Source organism: Festucalex cinctus, chromosome 7 (genome assembly GCF_051991245.1).
Source record: "Festucalex cinctus isolate MCC-2025b chromosome 7, RoL_Fcin_1.0, whole genome shotgun sequence".
Classification (NCBI taxonomy): domain Eukaryota; kingdom Metazoa; phylum Chordata; class Actinopteri; order Syngnathiformes; family Syngnathidae; genus Festucalex; species Festucalex cinctus.
The window spans coordinates 4862464-4876061 of record NC_135417.1 but is presented as its reverse complement, the minus strand read 5'-3'; the positions used below and the strand labels follow the sequence as shown (position 1 = coordinate 4876061).

Sequence of the window (13598 nt, the reverse complement as noted above, 5' to 3'; positions counted from 1 at the left end):
TAAAGGTGATTTTGAATGGGAATAATGAACCCAAAAAATTCAGATTGATCTAATTTTGATTTTCTTTAAATTATCCGAAAAAGTAAATTTTCAAATCACGATTGAACTCGATTAAACTAATAATTTTCATCATTTCCTATGTTTACAAACAGCCGAGGATGTATGGAGGACCAAAAATGCCAAAATTCAAAACAAATAAATAACTAAATAAATACATAAATGACAAAAAGTGAAAATAAAAGTGGATATAAAAAAATATAATTCGAAAATTATATCCAAAAAATAAATATAAATGAAAAAAAACAAATATATATATATATATATTTTTTTTTTTCACTTGTAGTAATTTATTTATTTATTTAGTCATTTATTTATTTTGAATTTGGGCAGTTTTGATCCTCCATAAGGATGCTTCTAAATCCGCAACTCTATTGATGTTTCATTGTTGATGAAACACCACATGGGAACATTCAGCCATCTTTTGTCCAGGGAGTATGTCTACTCTCAGGCCTTTGCCCCCTGATCTCTCTACTTTCTCTTTTTTAGTCCTTTCTCTTTTATGTGGTTTCAGGGAGAGCAGGTGATTAATGCTATTTATTAATGGCCACTTCCTCTTTGACACGGGGTTGCTGTGAGTGATGTCCTGTGAGTGCTCTGGGCACCTTCGAAGAACACGCCCGGGCTTCCACTCGACAAATGACTTCATATCTATTAACCCGAGATGGAGGAAGTGCAGAAGTGGTACTGAGGCCGGGAGGGCTAAATCAAGCCCAGTGAGGTCAAGGTGAGCAATTTTATTCGCCTTAAAAGTGGGAATGGGTATTATTTGGCTACAAGTGGCCCTCTGGCGCCACACAACAGCTCCCAGAGATTTAGCCAGGCAACACATCCTTGCATCATAGCTTGTCATAAAAACACAGTGAAATGTCCAAAAAATGGTCAAATTAAAAGTTCAAACGAATTTTTCAAGAAAAATACACCACAAAGGTCAAACGAATCGTCAAATCGTCTGAAACTTTAGTACATGAGCATCTTTTTTCCCCCCCCAATACCACCTGAAGTATTGTTCACTATCTGCAGCTTGTTGTTCGCAAGTCAAGACAAAACAAATAAGACGGGTGACGGTTCATATCTTGAATAACTCGAAGAAGTCGGGTCACCCATAAGCAGGATTATAATAGTTTTAAATTATAAATTATAGTGAGTTTTTATTTTGATTAGTGTTTTTTAAATTCAGTTAGTTACATTAGTTTGTTAAAAAATATATGTTTAAGCTTTTTTAAATGTATTAATTTGTATTTTCTGCATGCTTTGTTTTTGTTTACTTTTTTTATTCGTTTTAGTATTAGTTTTAGTTTTGTGAGTATTTGTCTAGCGCAAGATAAAAAAAAAAAAGTAAACTGTAATTTCAACCTTCTTTCTTCTTGCCGGCTGTACAGTAACGCCAAAATAAAATACATTTAAAATAAACCCCGAAAGCTCATGTAAGAAATTCACTAACAAAGATGAAAGCTAAGAACATTTTCACTAACATTTTAATTAGTTTTAGTTCATTTTATGAGTGTAAAATATAGTTTCAGTTAATTAGTTTTTGGAGTTTTATTTAAAAAAAAAAATAATAATTCTCGTTTTTATTCAATCTCATTAACAGAAAAGTTAAACATTGCCTTGACGTGTAATAAAGGATTTCTCATGGTAACGGTTTGAATTTGGATTGACTGTATTCAATATCCTTATGGGAAAAATTGTTTTGGAATTTGAACAACTTCATAACAGATGCAAGTCCACTCAACAAGCACAGCTTCCAGCGGTCACATTTGATGTGAAGATCATCATTTGTTGCATCATCCTTCATTGTCACAACTTCTCTGACAATATTTTGTGTGGGATTTCTTCCCCGAATTCCCAACCAAACATGGTTGAACATCTGCAATTCAAAAGCAGCGGTTCGTCTGTGTAGTTTTGCCAAGCGCTAAGAGGATGTAAATCCACTACGTGCCTGCCTGCAGAACCCACTCTCTGTCCCCTTCAACTCCACACCCCCCATTAGTTCACTTTTATTAAATTTCCCTCTCGCCCAGAGAGGCACTACCCCCCCCCCCCCCCCCCCTCTCTTTCCCTCCCCCCCTTTTCGCCCTGTGCTTGCCAAGAGCTGGGGACTGTTAAACTGATTTCCTCAGGGAACAGCGAGGCAGACAGTCTGATGGGAGAGCTCGGCTGTAATGTCGCCCCCTCTCTCCTCTCTCAGGTGCCGGGCCAAGTGCATAAGACCGAACCCGCCTCTGGCGGCGGCACGGACGCAAACTGGCTGTTCCAGACGCTCGGACGAACGGGACGCACACCCAAACCGAGCAGCGTGATCCAAAAAGCATGCGCTCATACGCTTAGCTGCTTCTCCACCCTGTCAACTTAATGGATGACGTTCTGACTGCAGTCTGTTCCCGCTCATGTAAAGCAGAGCTCTCAACAAGCATTTTATGCTTACCGCTACAACCGCTAAACTCAACAGAAGGCCCGATCATAAATGTGGCTGACAAAGCCGAAAACTTGGTCTAAAATTATAATAATAATGCACAATGACATACAGAATGTCTTAATGGATCATAAGATTGCTTTCATAGCTAGCTAGAGACCGATGCAACCCATTGTCCTTTGAAAGAAAAGGAACACCAAAGGGAGGCTTTTATTCCATTTCATTTCTGTTCTGTGGAGAGAAATTGGAGAAAAGAAAAATAAAGTGGGACCAAATGAGATCTCCTGGTGTCCAAGGAGATCAGATATTGACCAAAGTCTTCAATATTGACTTGAACGTAATCTGAGTGAAATCTCTGACCCAACAGTCTTAATCCAATCACCTCTCTAGTGTGTGAGGTCTTATTGTGCAGTCCGGGGAATAACTCGCTTGATGGTTGGTGGGTGGGGCCGCGTGTTGGGTTCATTGACAGCGGACCAGTACATGGGGCGACGGCAGCTGGTTTACCCAGGCCAGACCGGCCCATTCACAGGCCCTGGACCGTGACCAAATGGCCTTCGCGTCAGCGCGGCAAAAACAACATGGAGTCGTCCGAAGATGAACAGATGCAACACGGAGTCGCTCCCATCCACACATCAACCCCCACACATACTGTATAGCTATCAAAGCACATTCCAAGGGGGAGGGGGGGGGGGGGTGTTCACAAGTAACCCCAGGGAACTTTTTTTTTTTTTTGCTATACTAGAAATAAATGTAATTGCACATCCATCACAGTAGATGGCAGTGGTGCTCTCATTGCAAGAGACTGCACAACGAGTATTAGCTCCTTTGCAAAGGTATCTACAACAATTTTATAGACAAATGATACTATTTATAGTTACGGTGGAGAGTTGGAGGGGCGCAAAATATTTTTTTTTCTTCCTTGGGGCAATAGACCCAATAGAATAATAACCCAAGTCATTTTTAATTTACCTGTCACAATATCAATAAAAAAAAGTGTTTGCTAAAAAGTGGGTTTTGCTTTTTATATAGCTCTGTAAAGTCTGGGCTATATTTTTGTAGATTTTTAATATTTTATTATTATTATTTTTTTATATTTGTAATATTTTGTATTTTTAACAATATATGAATATTCTCATGCGCCCGTGCGCTTGGTGTAAAAAACGAGTACATTGTCTTTTTTGTGCCGGGGCAAGTCTACTTTGGCCTATTTGGGACCATGTTGCGCCTCGCTGGAAATTCCGGCAGAGAGAGCTGCCCACCCCCAGTATATCTGGCAATTTGGTAACAAAATGTAGACTAGAATTAGATCGGCGTTAATTTTATGGTCCTCGGGGTCTTTTTATGCATTTTTTTTTTTTTTTTTTTAATAATTTTTAATGTATTTTATTTAATTTCACCTATTGTATTTCACTATTTTATTGACTATTTATTATTTTTATAATTGGTTTCATTAGTTTTTATGTGTATGATAGTGTGCGGATGTCAACGTGCAGCACTTTGTAAACACTTGTTTGTAAAATGTGCTAGAGAATTAAAATGGATTGGATTGGACTAGAGACTCGCAAAAAGCAGGCCCAACTTGTGGCGCGGGTGGCGTGACGCTATTTTGGTGGATTTGATGAAGGGGGAAGAAGAGAGATTTGGCGGGATGGATATTATCGTATTTCATTCAGGAATATAACACCAAGGTGGGACAATCCTTCGGAATAGCAGAACAATTAATTGAATGCATTAATCATTATCATATTGAAAATCCTTTAAAAGTACTTCCCATTGTCAAGCACTGTGTGTGCTTTCACAGCCCTGATTTAAATGGGAATGAGGGGAGCCGCTTCGATTGGCCAGGAGTTGGCTATGTTCCATTCCATACAAAAAAAAACCCCATGTGCAGTTAGACTTACATTGAACACGAAAATAGGGCGAGATGATGAGTCACCCACATCGTTAATCTACAAAAGTTGAATCGAGGCAACTGGACTCTTGTTGAATTGCTTTTTTTCCCCTTTTAGGCTAACGATTTTTTTTCTTCTGTAATTACCTAATCAAGATTTACTTCGTGAGGTTATGACCCCAATTAAAATGTGAAACTTTTGCCAGTACAGTTTTATGTTATGATGCAAATCCTGGAAAAGATTTCCATTATTTGCTACGCAGAAAATGAATTTAACGATTGTTAAATGACTTCAGCGGTTCACCGATGGTGATTGTGCACATTGTCACCAAGATTTACTCGACGAGTGTCACGCCATCAAAAAGACAACAGTGGAAGAGACAGTATGTCTCCGTGTCAAGAAAAAAAAAAAACAACAACACACTGTGATCAGTGTGAGAAGGGGCCCCCCTACTTGGTCTGAGTCCAACACTGATAAACTCACAACTCCTCACTCTGACTCCGCTCACCTCACTTGTGAAAGAAACAATTGTATAGTCATCATCCGTAACTGTATGTCATCAGTACATGTTGGCGTGCGCGTCCACTGAGGTTAACTGTTCACAACTGCTTCGATAATTCGGCTGTGCATCAGTGACTATATAAGGACGACCAAAACTGCCAAAATAAAAAATAAATAAATGACTAAATAAAGACTAAGAGTGAAAATAAAAATGGATATAAAAAATATAATTAAAAAATTAAATAAAAGAATATATACATGAAAAAAAAAATATATATATATTAGTGCTGTCAAAGTTAAAGCTTTAACTAATTAATTAATCACAAAAAATTATCGCATTAATCATTGTATTACCACAGATTAATCACACTATTAATTTTGACGGCAGATGATCCATTTTAGCCGACAGCGGTGGTTACGTTAAATGTAGCTGTTGGAGTTTGAGCAATAAACATAACTACATGCATTAAAGTAAAGCAATTAATAAATGTTTACATATGCCGTAGGTCATTTTTTTCCCATTTTAAATTAGGCAAATAATTAATTGATTAGAAAAAGCAGGATGAGCGTGTGCAGTGGATATACATTTTTGAAGATATCCTTATAACATTAAATGTAAAAAAACAACAACACATAAGTTGGGGAAGAAAAGCCTTTTTAAGTCTGTGATTAATCATGATTAATCAAAATTCTAAGATGTGATTAATCTGATTAAAAAATGTAATCGTTTGACAGTTCTAATATATATATATGTGTATATATATATATATATATATATATATATATATATATATATATATATATATATATATATATATATATATATATATATAAGTAAAAATAAAAAATAAAAAGTATTCAAAAATAAAAATTAATGAAAAAATAAATGTCAAACATAATACATACATATATGCAAATGGTTTGTTGTAGTCCAGCTAATCCCCAAATGTGTTTTGACTCCCAAGGACTGCGAGGGCCGGTGGAATGAGCGTGAGTCATTTTTGTGCACGTGGTCCACACAAATATATACAGCACACGACACGTTCACTGCGGCTCTGCCTGCATTTTCAGCTGCGCTCTTAGTTCACCGTCCCTCTCCGATGACATCACGCCCTGACAATGTTGGCATTCATACAGATGTTGCTTACAAAACCTGGAGTTCCACTTGTATTGTGTGTGCGTGTGCGCGCGCGTGCGCCTTGCAACAAGTAGCTTAGCCTGAGGTGCTCCACAACGGTGCTAACAAAAGCGATCATGCGCTATAATTGTTTAAATGAAAGCAAATGACTTCATCCTAAAACGATTATAAGTGTAAAATGTATTAAGGGTGACGCATAAACACATGCTGTATTTGGCCACAGAACGTTTATGAAATGTCCTCATACTTTATGAGTGCAAAACTCACCTTTAAGGCAACACTAAGAGCTGTGTCAACGAAATGTAAAAAGCCACTTTAGTCTGGTAGAAACCTTTTTGATTATAGGTCCTCATGTGTACTATGAAATATCTCTTTAAGAGTCCACCCCCCCCCCCCCCCCCCCCCCCCCTCCGCGCAGTAAAAAGGAGCACATTTAGAACATGCCAGCAATTATGTCATCTAGCCATCGTGCGCCAGCTCGACAGCCAAGAGCGCCGCAGTGGAGCAACGTATAGCATTGTTTACCTCGTTAAAAACTCAGCGCCTAGCGTGATGCTAAGTGACACATTTATTGTCCTTAGCAACAATGTAAACAATGTCTAATTGGAAGCTAATAAATAACACATTTTTCAAACATTAAAAAAAAAGACTTGGCGGGGATGGAGAAAAGCACAGAAGATTATTTGAAGGGAACAAAAAAACAAACAAAAAACAATGTGCAGCACTTTGGAAATGGATGCGCTGAGTCATGACTCATTCATGGGGCACTCGCTCATGTTGTTTGGAACTAGTGTTAATTTCGTTAACGAAAACTAAACAAAAACATTTTTGTCAACACATGTTTTTCACCGGACGAAAACTAGACTAGACCAGACTAAAACCCTCATTAATAAACAATAACGGGGACTAAATCAGTATGCATATACGTCGACTAATGAAGACGAGACAAAAATGTACTTCACTTAATAAAAACTGGGCTAAAATTTATGGATATTTTAGTTCATGAACGAAGACGAGACGATTAATGATATGATTTTGTAAAATCCTGTCTCTGCTAATCCGTCATGTGACACACAGTGACACACCCCCATTCAAATCTGCGACAGGATGGGACAGACAGGAAGTGGATTAAGGGTGAAAGGTTAAAAAAAGAAGAAGTAAAGTATAGCTTTAATGTAAAATTAATCAAACGGTTATAATGTTCCAACAATAATGTTAAAAGGATACTTTACTTATTTAGCCATTTTTGGCGGTCAAACATTATTATTTTGCCTGTAATAAATTTGATATTTTCATTATTTTTCATGTACAATTAGTACCTTTAAAAACACATTTTGCGACATCACAAGGGCTCAGGTAACCAATCACAGCTCAGCTTGTGAATGTCACATGACCAAACCTAGAAAACAGGTGAGCCGTGATTGGTTACCCGAGCCCTTGTGATGTCATTTTCAGTCGACAGCAGGTTGCAAAATGTGTTTTTAAAGGTACTTATTTGTACGTGAAAAATAATTAAAGTATCAAATTAATTATAGACAAAATATTCACTTTTTATCGCTATAATGGGCTAAATAAGTGAAGTATCTCTTTAATCCGACTGCTAACTAATGCTAACTAACTTACTAGCTTGTAGCATGGAGCCATAGTAGCCAAGTTGTTGATATCCTGTAATTCGTGTGAAGTTTTTCATCAAAAAGATGAAAGAAAATTTGATGTGAAATAGTTCTATATCCGAAATGTTCACTATCTGCTGACAAAAAATTAAAAATTAAAAAAATAGAGAGAGTGGTAAAATGATTGTCCTGACTAAAACTAGACTAAAACGTTAACAGTTTTTGTTGACAAACTAGATGAATACAATTATGTTTTCTTGGACTAAAATAAAGACTAAAATGTTAGATTTATATGAGGTTGACTAACAATGATAGAAAGCTGCCACACTTTTAAACTTATGCGTTCATAAAGCTTGAATGAAACAGGACTAAAACTGAGACTAAATTTAAAAATGTCTGAAAAAATTAACACTATTTGGAACAAACCCGATAAGGTACCGTATTTTCTGCACTATAAGGCGCACCTCATTATAAGGCGCACCTTCAATGAATGACATATTTTAAAACTTTTTCATATATAAGGCGCTACAGTAGAGGCTGGGGTTACATTATGCATCCATTAGATGGTGCTGCGCTAAAGGGAATGTCAACAAAACAGTCAGATAGGTCAGTCAAACTTTATTAATAGATTACAAACCAGCTTTCTGACAACTCCAAAATGAATAAACAGCTGTTTTATTATTTTCTCTGAGGTAAAGTATTAGTTAGCGATCCAAGATGGCGGGATCTTCTGCACATGCTCGACACCGATCGTGCAGGGTCACCGATAGCGTCGTGACAGCGAGACCTGTTGCGGATCAATATTGATCCATATATAAGGCGCACTGGATTATAAGGCGCATGGTCAGCTTTTGAAAAAAATGAAGGCTTTTAGGTGCTCCTTATAGTGCGGAAAATACGGTAATCAAAGCAGAAAAAAAAAAGAGCTCATAAGTGCGTATATTAGCACAGCGCACGTTTACCTGCCTGCGTGCGTGTGCGGGTGTTTGTTATTGTGCGGAGATGATGAAACCGATTTGGAGCAGACTGCGTGCGCATGTGTGAGTGAGCGAGTGCTCACGAGGCCCTGCGGAGAACCGGCTCTGAACGCTGATGTAATGCGTTGGCCGGCACGCTGTGGAACTTGGCCTCGTCCCGATTTCCTTCACACTATGAAGGTCAGCTATCCCACAACCTCGAGCACCACAACACGCACCGTTCTGTTCCCTCGACCACAACAGAACAGAACACAACCACACCCGGCACCGCCAGCGCCCGGCGAGCCACACAAAAATCACTTGTAGCAAAACTAATAAAACGCTCCGATCTCGGCGAGCACTCCCGGACGACGAAACGCAAAGACAGAAAACATACAAGTCAGTTGTGACATAGTCTCGAGTTTTGCAGTACCACGTAACCAGAGGTGTCCAAACTACGGACCGGGGGCCATTGGCGGCCCGCCTTCCATTGATCAGCGATCCACCGCATATACTAAAAATGGCTGTGGCCAAAATAAATAAATAAATAAATAATTAAATAAATAAATAAATAAAAAATTAAAATAGGTGCCACTACTACTAATAAGTTAGTTTATATATTACAGAGCTTTTCTCCATATACAAACATACAAATAAAGTATTTATTTATTTAGTTATTTATTTATTTATTTATTTATTTATTTATTTATTTTCTATATTTTATATTTATTTTTCTAAAAAAACAACAAATAAAGTATTTATGATTAAAATAATAAAACAATTTTTCTTCAAACTGTGGTGAAAAAAGATTCAATTTTAAAAGCAAAAATTGTTTATTTCACTTTGTGGTCTGGGATTTATTTATTTATTTATTTATTTATTTAATATATTTTATTTTATTTTTTTTCTAAAAAAAAACAAAGTATTTATGATTAAAAAAAAAAATAATTTCTTCAAACTGTGGTGAAAAAAGATTCAATTTTAAAAGCAAAAATTGTTTATTTCACTTTGTGCTCTGGGATTTAGTTATTTATTTATTTATTTATAGTTATATCAGGCACAGCAACCGTTTCAGTGAATATGCCGGAAGGCTATTTTTCATTTGCAGTCCCGAGTCAGATTGTGTCACCCTAATAAAAAAATAAAGTAAAAAAAAATAATATTTTCCCCAACCGATACTATTATGATTACTCAGCTCTTGAGTAGTCAATGGCAACGATACTGAGTACCGATACCACTAATACTTTTAATACATACAATTTCAACCCAAAAAATAATGACAGATAATTTTAAAGAGAGACTTAGATGTATATATACCAATATACCCTTTTTCTTTAAAGAGACAGTGTGTAGAATTTAGTGCCATGCATTTTGAAGCATGTGCACTACAGTGCCTCGGAGAGACCACACTTCGCAAGCCTACCACCAATTACTACGTTCGCTAAGTTCTTCTCCTTTGGGTATCCGTAGCAGAAAGATGGCGATGAAACATGTCAGCCTCCTGTAAGGCACGTTGAGACCTATGTAATATAATTGGTGATTACGAAACCTACAATTAAAAAAAATAGTACATCGATGTGATTTTTTTTTGCATATTATTGAAATATTTTTATTTTTTTTAAATGAATGAACATTGAAAAATACAAAAAATTATCCACACTGTCCCATTAAAATTGCATGAAATATATGACAATTCTCTATTCTTCTAATTTCTAGTCCCTGATCAGCCAAAATATCGGTTTCCTACTCGACCACCCCTACTAAGATATCTTAGTAGTTTGCTTTTGTTTTGGTTCTGAATATGGAGATGGGATTTGGTCGCTTTTCAGTGAAGTGTTTGATCTAGTCTAGTGGGATACAGGCCCGAGGTCATCCAAAAATCTTGAAAATCTGATATACTATTTGACTTATCACCTTGAAAAGAAAGGTGTTCTGGACCAGTTTTTTTAAATTAACACAAACATCTAAACAATATATAATTGCTTGATTGATTGATTTTCCTTGCATCCTTCCATTTTTCTGTACGTTGGTGACTTAATGGGGTAAAAAAAAAAGGCAGACAGAAGAGAACAAATATGAACACTGATGCAGAGATGTCGTCTTTGGCCCGTAGAGCTCAAACAGAGAGCTTCGAGCGCGATACGAGTCCCCAAGGGGCCACAGCAGTCCTTTGGCTCATTAACTATTTACACCAGAGACAGGCCTCCCTGCTGCTCTGGCCCACCGCAAAATCAATTAGCCTTCATTAAGCCCCCCCCCTAAAGCTCAGTGTGCTTTCTCTGACAGGGGAGGGTTAAATCTGCAACAGGGGCCTCCAGTTACCGCAAAATATCAAACAAGCACACAAAACGAGTCCTTTCAAGTGGTGAATTATAGCAATTTCCCCGTGTTTGGGTCCTCGGAATATCAATGTCTCTCACTTTTCAACTCCCTGTCTATCTATTTCCCTCACGTCTATCAAAGTCCCACTCGATCCCCCCCTTCCCCGCTCCAATAATGTCAACTTTGGTGGGAGAGAGTGCACCCGGGTCCATGCCTCATGGGTGTGGGATTACAGTGCGGAGATTTCCCATTGGCGGGAACGTCAACATGGTCGGGGTAATGCGATTAGAGCCGGCTCGAGAACGTCGCAGGGGACACATGGGCCTGATCATGGCCCAGTTATCCGATAGCGAAGTCCTATTTATCGACCTGGCCCGGTTGCGGATATTATGGAATTTTAACTCCTTCTTTGCTTACGAAACGCGTGCTAAAGATTGCGTGCTTGATAACACAATTGCACCCAATTCTTCCGTAATCACAAAAATCCATCAGTTGTGTTCCGACATCAGGGATGAGAATCTGGAGTGATCCACTTTTTTTTGAGGGGGGGGGCTTGCGTCTGGATGGCAGAATAAAGCGGTGGCCTGTAGCCACTTAGTGACTGCATATGTTTATGGAAGGCCCAATGGAGCATTTACAATTCAATTACAAAGATAGGAGGAGTACAAAAACGAGTAAGATGTGTCTGGATGACAGCCAGAGGAGAGATAAGCCTAATACACCAATATTGTGTTACCCCCGCTATGTTACCATAGGAACCGTCCAGGAGATTCAAAAGACCACAAAGACGATCAATCTTGAGAGAGCAGGAGGAAGAGGGAGAATTAAATGCCCTGGGAATGCTCCTGCGCTCCTCTATCAGAGCAATAACTCTTCTAATGACCTCTACTACTTCTCTCGCTCGCTCATCCTCTCTCTCTCTCCTCGCTCCGTCCACTCCAACTCTTCCAGAAAAGTCAGCCGTCAGCGGCCATTTCCAAGCACGCTTTCCATTACTCATTATATTTCCAAGTAGGGACATTTGCTGTTTTTGTGGAGAAGTTCCTATTTTCATTGTCATTTTAGAACAAAAAGTTGGCTGACTGGTAGAGCAAAATTAGTTCAGCCATTACATAGTGAACACGGGGAGATTATTTACGAAAATGGAGATTTGGGAGGCATCGATTGAGGAATATAATATTCAACTGGGGCTAAATTCCAGAACCTGCAATATAAAAAAACTGCAATACAAAAAGGCCATAAACACACACTTGAGCGCCTACTGTATATTTAAAATGCATTAAAACTTGTATGTACTCTATACATTAGAATGCCTGTGTTAAGAGGCGGGGCTTGATGGGTTTGTGACATCAGTGAGACTGCATGTGAGTGTTTGGGCGTAAGCTGTGGCCAACAACAGTTATGTTTGTGTATTTTATTATCCCCTCCACTCTTTCATTAAATGACTGAAAGTGCATTGACAACTGTTGCTCTCCTTTCCCACATTTGAGGGTATTAAAGTGGGTAAGTATATTGTAAACTTAATCTGATGTAGCAGGGAACATTCACATTTCACATGCCATGTGCAAGTGGAGTCTAAAACAAAATTATTTATGGAGAAAAACAGAGAAAAGTCTGAGAATTAACTCAGAGTTGGTGGATCAAATAAGTTGCATAATAAACAATTACAACGTAAACATGGGCGCACACATGCTAATGACCGGAAAAGATGTACTTCCAGTCTTCCACACAATAAAAGATCATCTTTAACTCATTTGCTCCCAAAAACATATAAATATGTTTTATTTTATATGTTTTAGTGTCCCAAAGACGTATTTATATGTTTTTTTGGTTTGTATTTTTTTTGTTGTTGTTTTTTTTTGCTAGAGCATACAGAATGCTTTGGTGCAGCCTCTTAACTGCAAAGAAGGGTTGCAGAAATAGGTAGTTATTACACAAACGGCAGGCAGGTGGCAGCAGAGGAAAAGGAGATCAACCAGGACCATGTTGAAAAAAAGCTCAATTACTCACAATTCTAAATAGATTTGCGAAAAATGATTAAACTTAGTTATATTCTAATGCTAATTGCTGCAAAACGGAAACGGATAGAAATATACTTTTTTTCCCTGATAAAAGAAGAGACTTCTTTTCTTTCTTTTGATAGGTTCCATGTTTTTATAGCAAAAGAGCACAAAATTCTGTGAGCCTTGCAAAATCAGTCCAAATCCAGTAAAACAGCCGGGAGCGAACGGGATTGCTTCTGTGAAAATAGCTGGGAGCGAATGAGCACAGAGTTGGTGCTGCTGTTTTGGTGTTCAAATGGTCTAAGCAATAAATCATTTTGCTAAAATTGCCTTGCTAAAATTATGGCTTCTTTTCTTTTCTTTTTTTTTTCTTTGCCCTAATCATGTCCTCGGGATGCTGGACGCCTCTATTAAAATTGGCAACATCCTCAGTTGAACAGATCATGCAAAATTATTAATATCAATTATTAATGAATACAATATAGTGAGTATTTCGTTCAGTTTTTCGTGTTTTCTGAAAAACTAAATGAAAAACCGACTCAAGCCACTATTTTATGAATGTGATGATTTAACATCTGTACATGAACAAAAGCATCGATAAAAAACGAGAAAACTACACGTGTACATTTATTCCTTACATGAAATTGCAGGTGTCCATTAGAAGGAGGTGTTGTGGCTAATACTGTATTTAGACCTC

General features: G+C 37.7%; 1 protein-coding gene across 2 annotated transcripts in view; it reads right to left on the bottom strand.

Moving 5' to 3' along the window:
* The window catches only part of creb5b (cAMP responsive element binding protein 5b), a 74989-nt gene that overhangs the window by 18530 nt on the left and 42861 nt on the right, over window positions 1-13598 (bottom strand). The window lies entirely within an intron of this gene.